The 14,372-nt window shown below is 43.7% G+C and overlaps 1 protein-coding gene across 2 annotated transcripts in view; it reads left to right on the forward strand.

Moving 5' to 3' along the window:
- The window catches only part of LOC135504992 (protein BEAN1-like), a 60,749-nt gene that overhangs the window by 3,998 nt on the left and 42,379 nt on the right, over positions 1 to 14,372 (forward strand). The gene's annotated exons all lie outside the window — the stretch shown is intronic.

Consider the following 14,372-nt stretch of genomic DNA (forward strand, 5'->3'; position numbering starts at 1 on the left):
GATGTTCCAGTCCTAATACATGGCTTGGAGGCACAAACTGTCGGTGGAAAAAAACAGTTACCTCCCTGCCTGTTTGATTTTTAATCAGGGTCTTTTTTTCTTCTTCATTGACACAAACATGGTTTGTACGTCAGTAGTGACCACGTGTTGCCTTATTGTGTTAAAAATGTGCCTCAGGGAAAGACTGTGCCATTTTGCCTTTTATATAACACCTCCATCTCTGATATATGATCTATTGGCTGCTAGGTAGCCTCGGTCCTTTATAAGTACCTTTCCAGTGAACAGCTTGTCCCCTCGGCCACTAATGCAGCCTGACCTTTCACTAAACTGTTTGCAGAGAGAGAAAATTGTGCCCACAAACGGCTGCAGTCAGTCAGTGAAACCTCGGTGCGTCATGTGGTCCCTGGCACTCTTTAGAAGAGCTCTAACGAGCCACAGAGGGCTCCTCTACCAGCCACAATATCTATCTCCTGACTGACTGTTGGGGAGGGCTGGGATCAGTGAGGACATTTGTACCCGTTAAAGCTGGCTCTTGTGGGATTTTATGGCATCCGTATTCTACATACATAACCATTTAAATCTGAATAAAGTAATGTCAAGATGAGAGGAAATGTTTAAACTCTTTTCAATGTATTTAGCATGTTTAAACTAAGCTGTAATTGTAATGGTTTTCTTCTGGGGAAAGAGAGGCGGACCAAAACGCAGCGTGGTTACTAGTAAACATCTTTAATAAAGAGGAACAATCTACAAAACAAGAAATGTGAAAAAACCGAAACAGCCCTATCTGGTGCAACAAACACAGAGACAGGAACAATCACCCACAAAACCCAACACAAAACAGGCTACCTAAATATGGTTCCCAATCAGAGACAATAACTAACACCTGCCTCTGATTGAGAACCATATCAGGCCAAACATAGAAATAGACAAACCAGACACACAACATAGAATGCCCACCCAGCTCACGTCCTGACCAACACTAAAACAAGGAAAACACACGCGAACGATGGTCAGAACGTGACAGTAATGGGAGTTTTCCCAGTGATGAAGGGTGGCTAAACCTATACACTCTTGTTGGCTGCTCTGCCAATCATAGCTCCTCTCAAAGTAAAACTCACCAATACCAGCTCTCCCTCTAATCTATAATTCACAGCTCATCCCTCTCTCACCTGAAATGTCACCAGCCCCCTAGGCTGCGGAATGACTTTCGGTGGATGGACTCCCCGCTCTCGGCCGAGCTGTAAAAAAATGAATACGAGTAAAATAAATAGATAAAGAGAATGGAAAGGTAGGATCTTTTTAGGTTCCTCTATGGACATGCCACTATGCCCAGCACAGTCCTTTATGTTGACACTGTAGCTGAAGACTTTCTTTTATGTTTTGTTGGGGGGGGGGGATCACCCCTCAACATGTGGCTGGCCAAGTGTGTTGCTACTATTTCAGTACCTCAGTGTTAGGCGTAGAACCTCACTTTCCACAAACAGATCACTGAGAATGTCTTCGAGAAATGAATTTGCCGTGTTAAAAATGTCTTTGTAATCTGAATGCCATGATAGCAGATATTATCTAAGCGATCTTTATTTCTTAATGCCTTTCCTTTTGAGGACCTGTAATATAATACAGATGTTAATATTACAATTTGATATACTTTTACATTTAAATACATTCAATGGATGAATCCTCTCATCTTGATAAAATATATGTGCATTAATGTAATAATGTATTCGCTCAGATATTACCTGCTTCATACTGTATGCCCAAGTGTACTATTTGCACTGTTTGCAGTGAATAGATAACCGCCAGCGTCCTGAATCTCCTGTTATCCTTCCATTAGTCACAGTGCAGATATCTGCTTAAGCTCTCAAATGGAGGCACTGGCTCTGTGCTCCCATGTCAAATCAAATAGTAGAGTGGTTTTCATGGATACAGCACTATCCTCTTCACTTTGGTCTTGTTTATTCTTTGTCATAGTAATTCACTTCCAAGAAATATCGTCACCCCATACTAGTGTGGTAGCGACACTGTATTACGTTGGTGTTTGGTTTCATCGTTCTGATTGAGAACGGGGCTTCAGTGAAGGACAGCTCGCTGAAGGATAAAGGCTACAGATGGGACATCGGGACTCTATCCTTGAGAAGGACACTTAGCCCAAATTGTTTGTCTAAATATCCAGCTGTAGAAGTGGATGATATGTAAATCTATCCACCTCCCGGTGGATCAGGGCATCTGCTGAGTGGGTAAATAAATAATGTAAAGAGCAGCAAGTGGCTGACTAATGCTGCCACTTTGTCATCATGCCCCTCTCCTGATTTGACCTTCTCCTCACCGCTGCCAACGCAGACCTAGGGACTGTGACGGTGGCTCTGGATCCCCTGGAGTGGTCCTGCTGTGGCCCTACTTACGCCCTGTTGGCTGTCTGTCAGAGTAGGGGCATACAGGAACAGACAGGCTGTACTCCCTAGACAGGATGGACTCCCCAGACCATATCCATCACCACTGTGTAATGTACCGTTCCTCAACATCCACAACAACCGGCGCTCCTCTACACCAGGAAAACACCAGATCTTGTAATCTGTGTTATCTGGTCTGTGTGTGCTGTCATTTGTTTGTGTGTGAATACCTGTTTGCAACTTGTACAATTTCGGAGAATGTGCGAACTGGGATGATGATTCTACGGGCGACGGAAGGATTTAACACAATCAGTTTGAGTCCAATGCACGGAAATGTCAACGTACAACACCCAAACGGCAATGTGCAATCACACCAATCATATCATACCTACACTGTAATTACAATGGGTTTGCCCACAGTATGTAATGCTGTGTAAATATACATTTTAGCAACACCTATTATGAAGCCTTTTCACAGACAAAAGTTGAGGCATGTCGTCTTTCCAAAACCTATTTCGGTGACTTAATATTTTATAGGGAGATGGCCACTTCAGTTGTTCTCTCCTTAAACATTAAACATCTGAACGTCAGAATGTATTCAGTGATGTACAGTACACTGAGTATACAAAATATTAAGAACACCTGCTCTTTCCATGACATAGACTGACCAGGTGAATCCAAGTGGAAGCTATGATCCCTTATTGATGTCACTTGTTAAATCCACTTCAATCAGTGTAGATGAAGGGGAGGAGACGGGTTAAAGAAGGATTTTTAAGTATTAACACAGTTGAGACATGGATTGTGGTGTGCCATTCAGAGGGTGAATTGGGAAAAAAAATATGTAAGTGCCCTTGAACGGGTTATGGAAGTAGGCGCCAGATGCAGCGGTTTGTGTCAAGAACTGCAACGCTGCTGGGTTTTTCATGCTCAATAGTTTCACATGTGTATCAAGAATGAGGGGTTCCTAATATTTGGTGTACTCAGTGTATTTCCTTTTTGTCTTTTCATCAATGAGCCAATCCTATTGCACCCTTTTGCGTCTTAATGTGTATGATTGTTTACTCCCAGCAAATCATGTCATCAGAAAAAAGCACCTGTCAGTAAAAAATGGGACCGGAATTTAAACGGCCTGTTCCAGTTCAGCGCACATGATCTATGAGTACAATGGTACCCATGATCCTTTGCTTATCCATCAGAAATTGGCGAATTGCACATTTTTGTTGCATTTTCACTTGGTCCAAGTATGACCATCTAAATGCATATTAGGATATGTGAGATTTTAGAATATGGAGGCTGGGGATAAAATGCCAAGATGGTTCCGCTTCAGTTCCCTTGTCACAGTAGAAAAAAAAAAAAAACGATTAAAAGCGTTGCAGGTGGCCAGATAGTGGTGGCAGATGTCAGGTGAATTCTCCCTGTGCCTTTTGGAAGAAAAGCTTTGCAATTAGTGGCCAAGCTTTCTTAATAGCGTCTAATAATTGCAATGGCAAACTGCTACGGGGTGGAGTGATTGAGACAAGAGGAGGATGGAGACAATTGGTCCTTCACGAGTGCCTCCATTCACGTGAATTGCTTTAGACATATTCCTTTAGTCTATCACTTTGTCTATGCCTTAGTCTATTGATCCCTCTGTTCGCCATTTACAGCAAATGGATCCATTAACTTAGCTTTACAACTCCAATCCAATATGTAAGACGTTTCGGTCGAAGCATGATGAGACATGATGAGGATGAATGTGTCTGTGAACACGATGCCTGGGAAATGGCTCCAGAACACTGTCGGCAGAAGGAACCATCAGGAAGGGTTATTGTGTTCTGGTCTTAACACCCCAAGCATCCGTTCCTCCACACGTTGCAAAAGCAATAGGATTTCTCAAAGCGGGAAATGTGCTTACACATGCCATACCCAGTTCACAGCTGTGAATACAATACGCAAAGGTCAGTAGTGCCCTGTGGCAAGCATGCTTCTCCCTATACCCAGCTGTACCCTAGGGCCCAGCTTATAAGTTACCCTTTGTATTGTGTCACCCTGTATGATTTAAGTTCCCCAGGGTCTCAGATGAAGGCCTGTAGTGTACAGTATGTTAGGTATGGACATCCGTCTCCCCCCAGTTGAGAAGTCAGGACAGATACAGTAGGAGGGAGCAGGGGTTATTACATCAACTAGAAGCAGGGGTTATTGGAGACGCTTTAACCAGATTAAGAGGCGGCACTGTGGCCTCATCCCGTGGTCTCAGTGTGCCAGCCATGACAGTGAGAGTGGGATCAAAAGCAGCCAAATCCCGCTGAAATGGGCCCTGCTATTGGCCCTCCTCGCCCACTAAACCTCAGAGGTCTAGGATAATACCGGGCCGGGCCTCGTCACCTGGCTCTCTGTTTGTTTGGGAGGTGCAGCAGCCATGGCCCGCACATGCAGGTTTATCCCCGGTACTCCTCTAATCTGGGTCAAATGGCATGGGGAGAGCTCTCCTTTAAATGGCTGCCCCTCCTCCCAAAGTGTCTAATTATCTTAGAGGGATAAAGTGCAGTGAAGTCATGGGCTGCTTGCTGTCCTTGACGGTGTTTTAGGATGGTGGGTAAAAGCTGACTCTACACACAGACTTCAATAACAGTGCATTGAAATGATGCTGTAGTCCTAATCAAGAAGCCATGCTGAATCTAATGGACTGATGCAATGTTGAGTGTCATATGACCTTGAGCACTGGCATTTCACTCTGTGAAAGCCTTTCAATGGGGCTTTGTGTACCTTGAGTGTTCTTCAGAGCTCACTTGAATCACATGGATAATCATGATAAGCAAAAACCTGTCCCCCGCCCCGCCCGCTCTGTCTCTAGCATGGCATCACAGTCAACCTGGTCCCCTGAGGAACTCTGTAGAAGTGTAGCTGGCTGGCCGCCACGGGCGATCCAAACTGGTTTGATCCAGAATGAGTGTAGCTCAATTATTCACTCACTCCCTTTCGGGGTTCGGTTGTCTTAATTTGTCTTTCCACGGATCCCCCTCAGAAGGATCTCCGTATGAAGTTTCCCCACCGGCTGGAGCCTCTGGCAGAGCCTGGATAAGGACAGGATGCCTGTGCTCTCCGACACCTCAAAGTCTAGGCCAATTATGGCGAAGCGGACATCACTTTTGACAGACTTATGCACTTTTCACCATTTCATATCTTCCTGACGGTTTCCACAACAGCTTTGAGTGAAGCAGCTTCCTTTGCCTGAATCCACAGAGGCTGAATGATCCACAATATGAATGGAAATAAAGTCAGAGGCTAACCAAACTCAAGAGCACAGTCCATTTTCTTCTTCTTCTTCTTCTTCAATATCTCCTTGTTCTTGTAAAGCCAGGCCACGCTGTAGGGAGGCACAGCCAGTCAATGATTTGATCTCGTTATCTTCTATTGAATTAATAGAATCAAAAGGTATCAACTTTCATTCTGCAAGTTCTTCCCTGGTTGACGGGTTTTGGTGAGCCAGTACCTGCCACTGTTAGATAACCCACTTATAATGATAACAATTTGTTCTGAATTGAAGTATTCCATTTTATGATATGATACTTTGAGTTAGAATCATTTCCTGTAGCTGTTGTTTCATGCTGCCTGTCCTGTGCTGTTACTGTGGCAAGAGGGACAGATAGTCCCAGTCAGGTTTGGCCCTAGATTAGTACAGGAAATGACACATTCATACCTAACCCCATTAATCCTCTTTAGACTGATGGTGTCTGGACTTCTGGGATAGGAGCACTGTCACACTTCCACCTCAACGGGAGATAAACTAATCACATTTAATTTTCTTGTTTTCACCATGGCAGCCTCAAGGGAATGGTCAGACGCTTTATTTTCCACACCGTTAGAATCTAGATTGGTGAATCATTGGCAGATCTACAGGGCTCTTACTGTTTCCATTTGCTCAGTGCTCAAAAAAAATATTGTCTGTAAAGTGGGATTTTCCCCTTTTCAAACACCACTCTTCTGAAAAGTGTCCGGTCCAGCAGAAATGGGGTAGGGATTTTGAGTCATTTCAAACTGCTGCCAGGCAGATGAGCAAAAATATCTATTTTAGGATTCATCATGTATTTAATGTGAAATATGCAAAACCTAATTCCTCTGACTCTAATTCTGTTGCAGTGATGATGAATGATGGGATTGGGTTAATGGATCTAGAATAGTGAATCTATGGTGATGCCGCGACATCACACACATACGCACGCATGCACGCACAAAATACACAACAACAGCAACAACAAACCTCCTGGTAAATGAGTACGGTTGGATGTGGAAGAACACTGGTATAATAATGATTATCTGTGCCATCCCTTCTGTGGTGTATTAATAGGTGAGCCAGAATGCACAGAGACTTAAGCCTCTGTGATCCAGTTTGACCCAGATATTCATTCCCCCTCCACGGCTCTGTGACCCACATCCAATCATATCCAACTTCCCTTCATGTATAATATTGTGGCGGTGTTATGCTGTGAAGGAGGCTGTGATAGTAACACTGTCTGCTAAAAGGCATTGTGCCCAGATACAGTATTAGGTTGCATCTCTGAGACAGATACAGTTAATTTATTGCAACATACAGATGTTACTGTTTTGTATCACTTGTAATCTCAATGAACTGTCCCAATAGAATAAGCTGAATAGTTTGTGTGTCTTTGCAAAATAGGGGCCACTGCTATCTATCTCATTCATGCATATCAGTCGGGATCACAGGAGGCTGCTGAGGGGAGGACGCTTCATAATAATGGCTGGAATGAAGTGAATGTAATGTTATCACATGGAAACCATGTTTAATGTGTTCAATACCATTCCATTGATTCCTTTCCAGCCATCCCTTCCAGCCATTCCTTTCCACCCATCCTACTCAATTAAGGTGCCACCGGGCTTCTGTGGTTGGGATATCGTAGTGATTGAAGGTGTGACAGGGCCGTTGTGGAAGAGACTGATGTCTATTGGGTTTTTTGCTGTTCTGTGGACTGCTTGCCCTCTTTTTACACCAGCCTCTGGGTTTTAGAATCAGATCTCTGATGATTTGTCTTACAGCCAGATGAACAGCCAAGACCATACAGTAGGCAGGAAATGGGTCACACCATGTATTGTGTAAAACATAAAGCACACTGTGGTTGGCTGTCTTTGTCACATTGAATCAAGGAGCTGACGATAAGAGAGCTGGGTACACGTGGGTTTGTTCCTCTTTCTTCATAGCTCTGTTTTTGTGTACTGTTCATTTGTCTGTGGATCCTATTTGGTTGAATTTGTGTGTGAGCAAGAGAAATATTAGAGAGAGAGAGAGAGAGAGAGAGAGAGAGAGAGAGAGAGAGAGAGAGAGAGAGAGAGAAAATATGGGGGAGAAAGAGAGAGAGAGATGGGGAGGGAGAGAGAGAGAGAGATGAGGAGAGAGAGGAGAGAGATGAGAGAGAGAGAGATGGGGAGGGAGAGAGAGAGAGAGAGAGAGAGAGAAAATATGGGGGAGAAAGAGAGAGAGAGAGAGAGAGAGAGAGAGGAAGAGAGAGAGAGAGAAAATATGGGGGAGAAAGAGAGAGAGAGATGGGGAGGGAGGAGGGGATGGGGAGAGGGAGAAAGAGAGTGTGAAGGAGGGGAGAGCGTGGGAGAGTGTGTGTTCTTAGTATTGGTCCCTGTGGAGCTGTTGCTCTGTGCAGTCACAGTGTGCCCTGGCCTGGTCAGCAGCTGTCGTGTCATCCAGACTCCAGCCTGATTCTGATGGCTGTGCTGCAGGATGACCTTGAGCCGCTGAATCAGTCTCATGCGAAATTGATTTGGGAGGGTTGCTGTGGAGATGACTGCATGGATGACAGACTGCCCAGAAAACAGCAGTCCCATCCCAAGTCACAGTCAGGGAGCAACAGTGGCATCTCAGCCCTGTAGGTTCCTTTCAACACTGAATGTGAAAGAAGGGAACATCACTGCGACGATCAGATCCATTATAACCCATCCATCAACCAGCCAGCCAACAGTCTGTCTACCACAGGGTGTGAGAATGACTTCTTACCACCCACTAGTAACATGCAGGCAACGGGTAAGATATTATCACACACAGAAGCTGTTATATGGGCCTGGCATGGCTTGGCTAGTATGTGTGGTATGTTCTTACTACAGTACGTATAAACAGGTGTAGTACAGATATAGTATCTTCATTTCATCACTCTGTTGTTGAGTATTTTCCTTCAAATTCCCCCAAAAATATTCACAGAAAACCAGCAGTTCTCTTTCTTTCTCACTCACTCAAACGCACCAGACAGAATAAATGCCTTACTGCTGTAGGTCCTACTACTGCAACATTCAAATGTACTAAAATGTATCTGAAATTCAACCGTATGCATCAACAACCATAGTTTTATATATTCTGAACAAAAGTATAAATGCAAGCATATCAAAGATTTTACTGAGTTACTGCTCATATGTGGAAATCAGTCAATTGAAATACATGTATATTCATTAGGACCGAATCTATGGATTTCACATGGCTGGGAATACAGATATGCATCTGTTGGTCACAGATGCCTTAAAAATAAGTTAGGGTCGTGGATCAGAAAACCAGTCAGTATCTGGTGTAACCAGAATCTTGTCCCATTCCTCTTCAATAGCTCTGTAAAGGGATCTGGAACACGCTCTCGTACACGTTGATCCAGAGCATCCCAAACATGCTCAATGGGTGACATGTCTGGTGAGTATGCAGGCCGTGGAAGAACTGGGACATTTTCAGCTTCCAGGAATTGTGTACAGATCCATGTGACATGAGGCTGTGCATTATCATGCTGAAACATGAGGGGATGGCGGCGGATGAATGGCACGACAATGGGCCTCAAGATCTCGTCAAGGTGTCCATCGATAAAATGTAATTGTATTCTCTGTCCATAACTTACGCCTTCCCATACCATAACCCCACCGCCACCAAAGGGCACTCTGTTCACAACGTTGACATAAGCAAACTGCTCTTCCAAATTACACCGTACAGATGGTCTGCGGTTGCGAGGCCGGTTGGACGTACTGTCAAATTCTCTAAAATGACGTCGGAGGCGGCTTATTGTAGAGAAATTAACATTATATTCTCTGACAACATCTCTGGTGGACATTCCTGCAGTCAGCATGCCAATTGTATGCTCCCTCAAAACTTCAGACATCTGTGGCATTATATTGCGTGACAAAACTGCACATTTTAGAGTGGCCTTTTATTGACCCAGCACAAGGTGCACCTGTGTATTGATCATGCTGTTTAATCAGGTTCTTGATATGCTACACCTGTCAGATGGATGGATTATCTCAGCAAAAGAGAAATGCTCACTAACAGTGACGTAAACAAATGTGTGCACAGAATTTGAGAGAAATAAGCTTTTTGTGCATATGGAACATTTCTGGTGTCTTTTATTTCAGCTCATGAAACATGCGACCAACACTTTACATGTTGCGTTTATATTTTTGTTCAGTGTAGCTTAATAATAACACACGGTAAATATTGGTCTACGACATAGAGGTGTATCTGTAATGCAGGTGTAGGCTGCACCTAAACTGTAGCCTATTGTAGCCTATGAAAATAGAAGGTTAGAATGTTTTACTTTTTTGAGAATAATCAAATCCTCCTGCAGGATTATTTTACTCCTGTGACGAAACTGGTCAAATGAAGATCCAACATCTGTATGTGAATATGAGAGTTAGTGTGTGCGTTTGTGAACTGAACTATGGGTGTGCTTTCCGCTGTAGATGCATTATCTGGTAATAAGAATTTAACCTTTATTTAACTGGGCAAGTCAGTTAAGAACAAATTCTTATTTACAATGATGGCCTACCAAAAGGCAAAAGGCCTCCTGCGGGGACAGGGGCTGGGATTAAAAATAAAGATATAGGACAAAACACAAATCACAACAAGAGAGACACCACAACACTACATAAAGAGAGACCGAATACCACAACATGACAACACAGCATGGCAGCAACACAACATGGCAGCAGGACAACTTGGTAGCAGCACAAAACATGGTGCAAACATTATTGGACACAGACAACAGCACCAAATGGCAAGAAGGTAGAGACAACAATACATCACGCAAAGCCACCACAACTGTCAGTAAGAGTGTTCATGATTGAGCCTTTGAATGAAGAGATAAGAGATCAACTGTCCAGTTTGAGTGTTTTTGCAGCTCGTTCCAGTCGCCAGCTGCAGCAAACTGAAAAGAGTAGCAACGCAGGGATGTTTGTGCTTTGGGGACCTTTAACAGAATGTGACTGGCAGAACGGGTGTTGTATGTGGAGGATGAGGGCTGTATTAGGAATCTCAGATAGGGGGGAGTGAGGCCTAAGAGGGTTTTATAAATAAGCATCAACCAGTGGGTCTTGCAACCGGGTATACAGATATGACCAGTTTACAGAGGAGTATAGAGTGCAGTGATGTGTCCTATAAGGAGCATTGGTGGCAAATCTGTTGGTCAAATGGTAAAGAAAATCTAGCCGCTCGAGAGCACCCTTACCTGCCGATCTATAAATTATGTCTCCGTAATCTAGCATGGGTAGGATGGTCATCTGAATCAGGGTTAGTTTGGCAGCTGGGGTGAAGGAGGGGTGATTACAAGAGGGAACCAAGTCTAGATTTAACTTTAGCATGCAGCTTTGATGTTTGCTGAGAGAAGGACAGTGTACCGTCTTGCCATACTCCCAAGTACTTGTATGAGGTGACTACCTGAAGCTCTAAACCCTCAGAGGTAGTAATCACACCGGTGGGGAGAGGGGCATTCATCTTACCAAACCACATTATCTTTGTTTTGGAGGTGTTCAGAACAAGGTTAAGGGCAGAGAAAGGTCGTTGGACACTAAGAAAACTTTGTTGTAGAGCATTTAACACAAAATCCAGGGAGGGCCCAGCTGAGTATAAGACTGTATCATCTGCATATAAATGGATGAGAGAGTTTCCAACTGCCTGAGCTATGTTGTTGATGCAAATTGAGAAGAGCACAGTGTGGAGGGTGTTATATGTCCAGGAGTTTGGGAAGATGTATGTGATTCCACTTAGTAGAAAGAGTGATCCTATCAGACACACCCCAAACTGCTGTGTCAGCTCAGTTATCAGCAAACATCTCCAGTGTGAGCCTCAGCTCTAACAGGCTCCTGAATTTCTGCTTTCATGTGTCAAAGCCTGCAGGGCCCTGCTCATAAATGACCCATGAGCCCCTGTGTGAGTATCATACCCACCTCCTGGCTGCCTGGTCTGGCAGTAGGTGAGCGGTAGAGGAACGAGAGGCTTCGTGTCAGGCCTGGGATCCGGACATCCTCCCTCACTCCATTGGTGATTTGACATGACTGCTTAATGACTAACTCAGCCAAGGGCCCGGAATCAGACCTGACGTTTGCTCAATACAACCGGAAGCCGCTCTGCTTAGCGCCTGCCGACTGAACTGATCTGCTGCAGATAACGCGCCAACAGACCAGAGAGACAGAGGCAGCACCACACGTACAGCCCTCCCTTTGTCTTCAACGGAACCACATCCTGAAGACAAAACAAACCACATCCTGAAGACAAAACACTATGTGGGGAGAAGCATCCATGATGCCGCTTTCGACTGTAACACCAGAGTTACACTAGTCACACACCCTTATGTTGTAGCGATGGATGGGGGGGAATTGAATTGGTACAGTTACATGTTTGGAGATGGTCTTATCGTGTCGTTTTGACAATATTGCAATATTATTTTTGTGCTAGTTGGCTGCACCAAAACTCTAGTATTTGTCCTTCACAGCGCGTTCTTCGTCTTCTTTTTAAATAGGGAGCCAATTTGTTGTCAACACTCCATGACTGATCAAAACGTGTTTTCCCAAGTCTGTCCCTCGTCCATCTGCAGCAGACCTATGATGAGCAATATGTTTGGAACATCAAATCCCAATCGAATCATAGTGTCAAATCGCAATATATATTGTATCGTCACTTAAGTTTCGTGATAATATCGTATTGTCGAGGTCCCTGGCAATACCAGCCCTATTATGTTATACTGGGGATAATGTGTTTCCATAGCTAGAGCTGACGGTAGGACTTGTGAAGAGCAGAATCAACAACCTCTGCATCATCAAAACAGTTGCTTTGTGAGAAGATGTTAAAGTTCACAGTTCCTCCATTGTTAAGTAAATGCCAGCAGAAAAGTACCAGGGGCCTGGCTTTGGCCCCAAGTGAGAGCTGGTCTGCCGGATCCATGGCCCAGTGAGAAACGGGTGCCGGCCCACATAGATGGAAACCGAAAAGCTTGAGTCTTTTGGGTAAAACACTAGGGTAAAAACCTTTATGGAAATACACCATGAGTGAACTGCAATGTCTTTGGTCAAGTTTGTACTTTTCAAAAAAGGGCATGGAATGTTACCAGTACACCTGTATTGTGTTTCCAATTATCCCTGGTGCCACTTAGCAACACTTCAAGGTGTACCAGTGGCACTCCTTTTACTGTTGTTCGTTTTGCAAGTCGACGACATGGTGGCTTGTTGAAGCGCGAGCTACTCACTGCAACGTGTGTGCTTTGTAGTGTGGCTATGATGGATTTCTGCTCAATGAAGCAGACACTACCCTACGTTAGAAGAATGGATTGCGGGGGAAAACATTTCTAAAAGTCCATGGTTCTTTTCCACACCGTGCTGTCCATCCCCCAGACTCGTCATACAGGGCCATTTCCTTCCCAGTGTCTGTCTTCGTTATACTTCCCCTCACCCCCCTCATGGCATTGAAGGAACACATTTGTGCTGAGAGGAGAAAAGCTTCTCTCACTCTTCTTAATTGCCTCTCTTTTCTTCTCCTCCTCTTCTTCTCATATGTTGCAGTCTTTTGGTAAGTGCTGTGGACATCTGACATGTTTTCTTGTTAACAGAAGAGGGAAATTGTGGATGTGTCTCTGCCTGTCGCTTCTGTTATCCCCTTACTGAGGGTTGCAAAGGGAAGGTATATTACTGCAAACTTTCAAAGTTTACCAGTAAACTTCCAGAATTGTGGTATCTTTCAAGGATTTTGTGTAATCTATCGCACAACTTCAGTGACCCTTTTGGGTACTTCTGATTTGTACAGGTGTCTGTAAGGATCTCTGGCCCTCTGTGTGGCCTTATCACATGTGAAATGTATGAAACATTATCCTAAATATAAACCGTCAAGTTAGTGAATATCATTGGTGTTTAATATGAGGCTTTCAGCATGAAATATCCTTTATATTTTTTTCACACACTTTTTTTTACTTTACTATGTCAGTTTGTTGTCACTATTTTGCCTTCAAACTGGTGGCAATAGTGTCAATAATTGAAAGAGTTTCAGAGTTAATTGAAATAATGCCATTGTTGATCAGATTCTTTTTTCATTGGTTAAGCTATATTCCCTTGAACCATACGGTCTATCTACTAGAAACTCATGGACGATACGGATATTTTATTTTACTATATATGAATACATTTTAAAAAGTTAAAGTATAAATGACCAAAAGTCACGATAGATTTTCTGTTAATTACAGAAATGATTGACGATCCAGGTAGCTTTGGTAAACTACCACAATCTTTGCAAACCTACCCGTGCCACACGGGGCACACTCGGGGAGATAAGCAAAGAGTTGTGTCACCTATTAATGCAAGTGACAAATCTGTGGGAATGGGAGTCCCATGGTGGATTCTGTGTTGCTTGTAGGAGGTGTGAAGGCTTGCATGACGTAAGACATGGAACTGCCATCTAGTGGTAGTCAGTGTTCTGGCCTGGGATATCAGCTGTCTTCCAGTCCCAGAGTTGTTTATGTCCTGCTCAGGGGAAACCTTCATCTTTGGAGATGAAGTTAAGATTTTGTTGTTATTGAAGTCTATGGATTGCTGATTTGTAATAAGGAAATCTAATATGGAATCCAAGTAAATCAAGAACACTCATAGTCCTTTTCATTCGTAAAAAAAACCAATACATATTGTTAGAGGATGGACGTAGAGCTAGATCTTTTCTTCTTTTTAATATTGCAATATTTCAGAATTGAAATAAAT

The sequence above is a fragment of the Oncorhynchus masou genome, chromosome 2 (assembly GCF_036934945.1).
Source record: "Oncorhynchus masou masou isolate Uvic2021 chromosome 2, UVic_Omas_1.1, whole genome shotgun sequence".
NCBI lineage: Eukaryota > Metazoa > Chordata > Actinopteri > Salmoniformes > Salmonidae > Oncorhynchus > Oncorhynchus masou.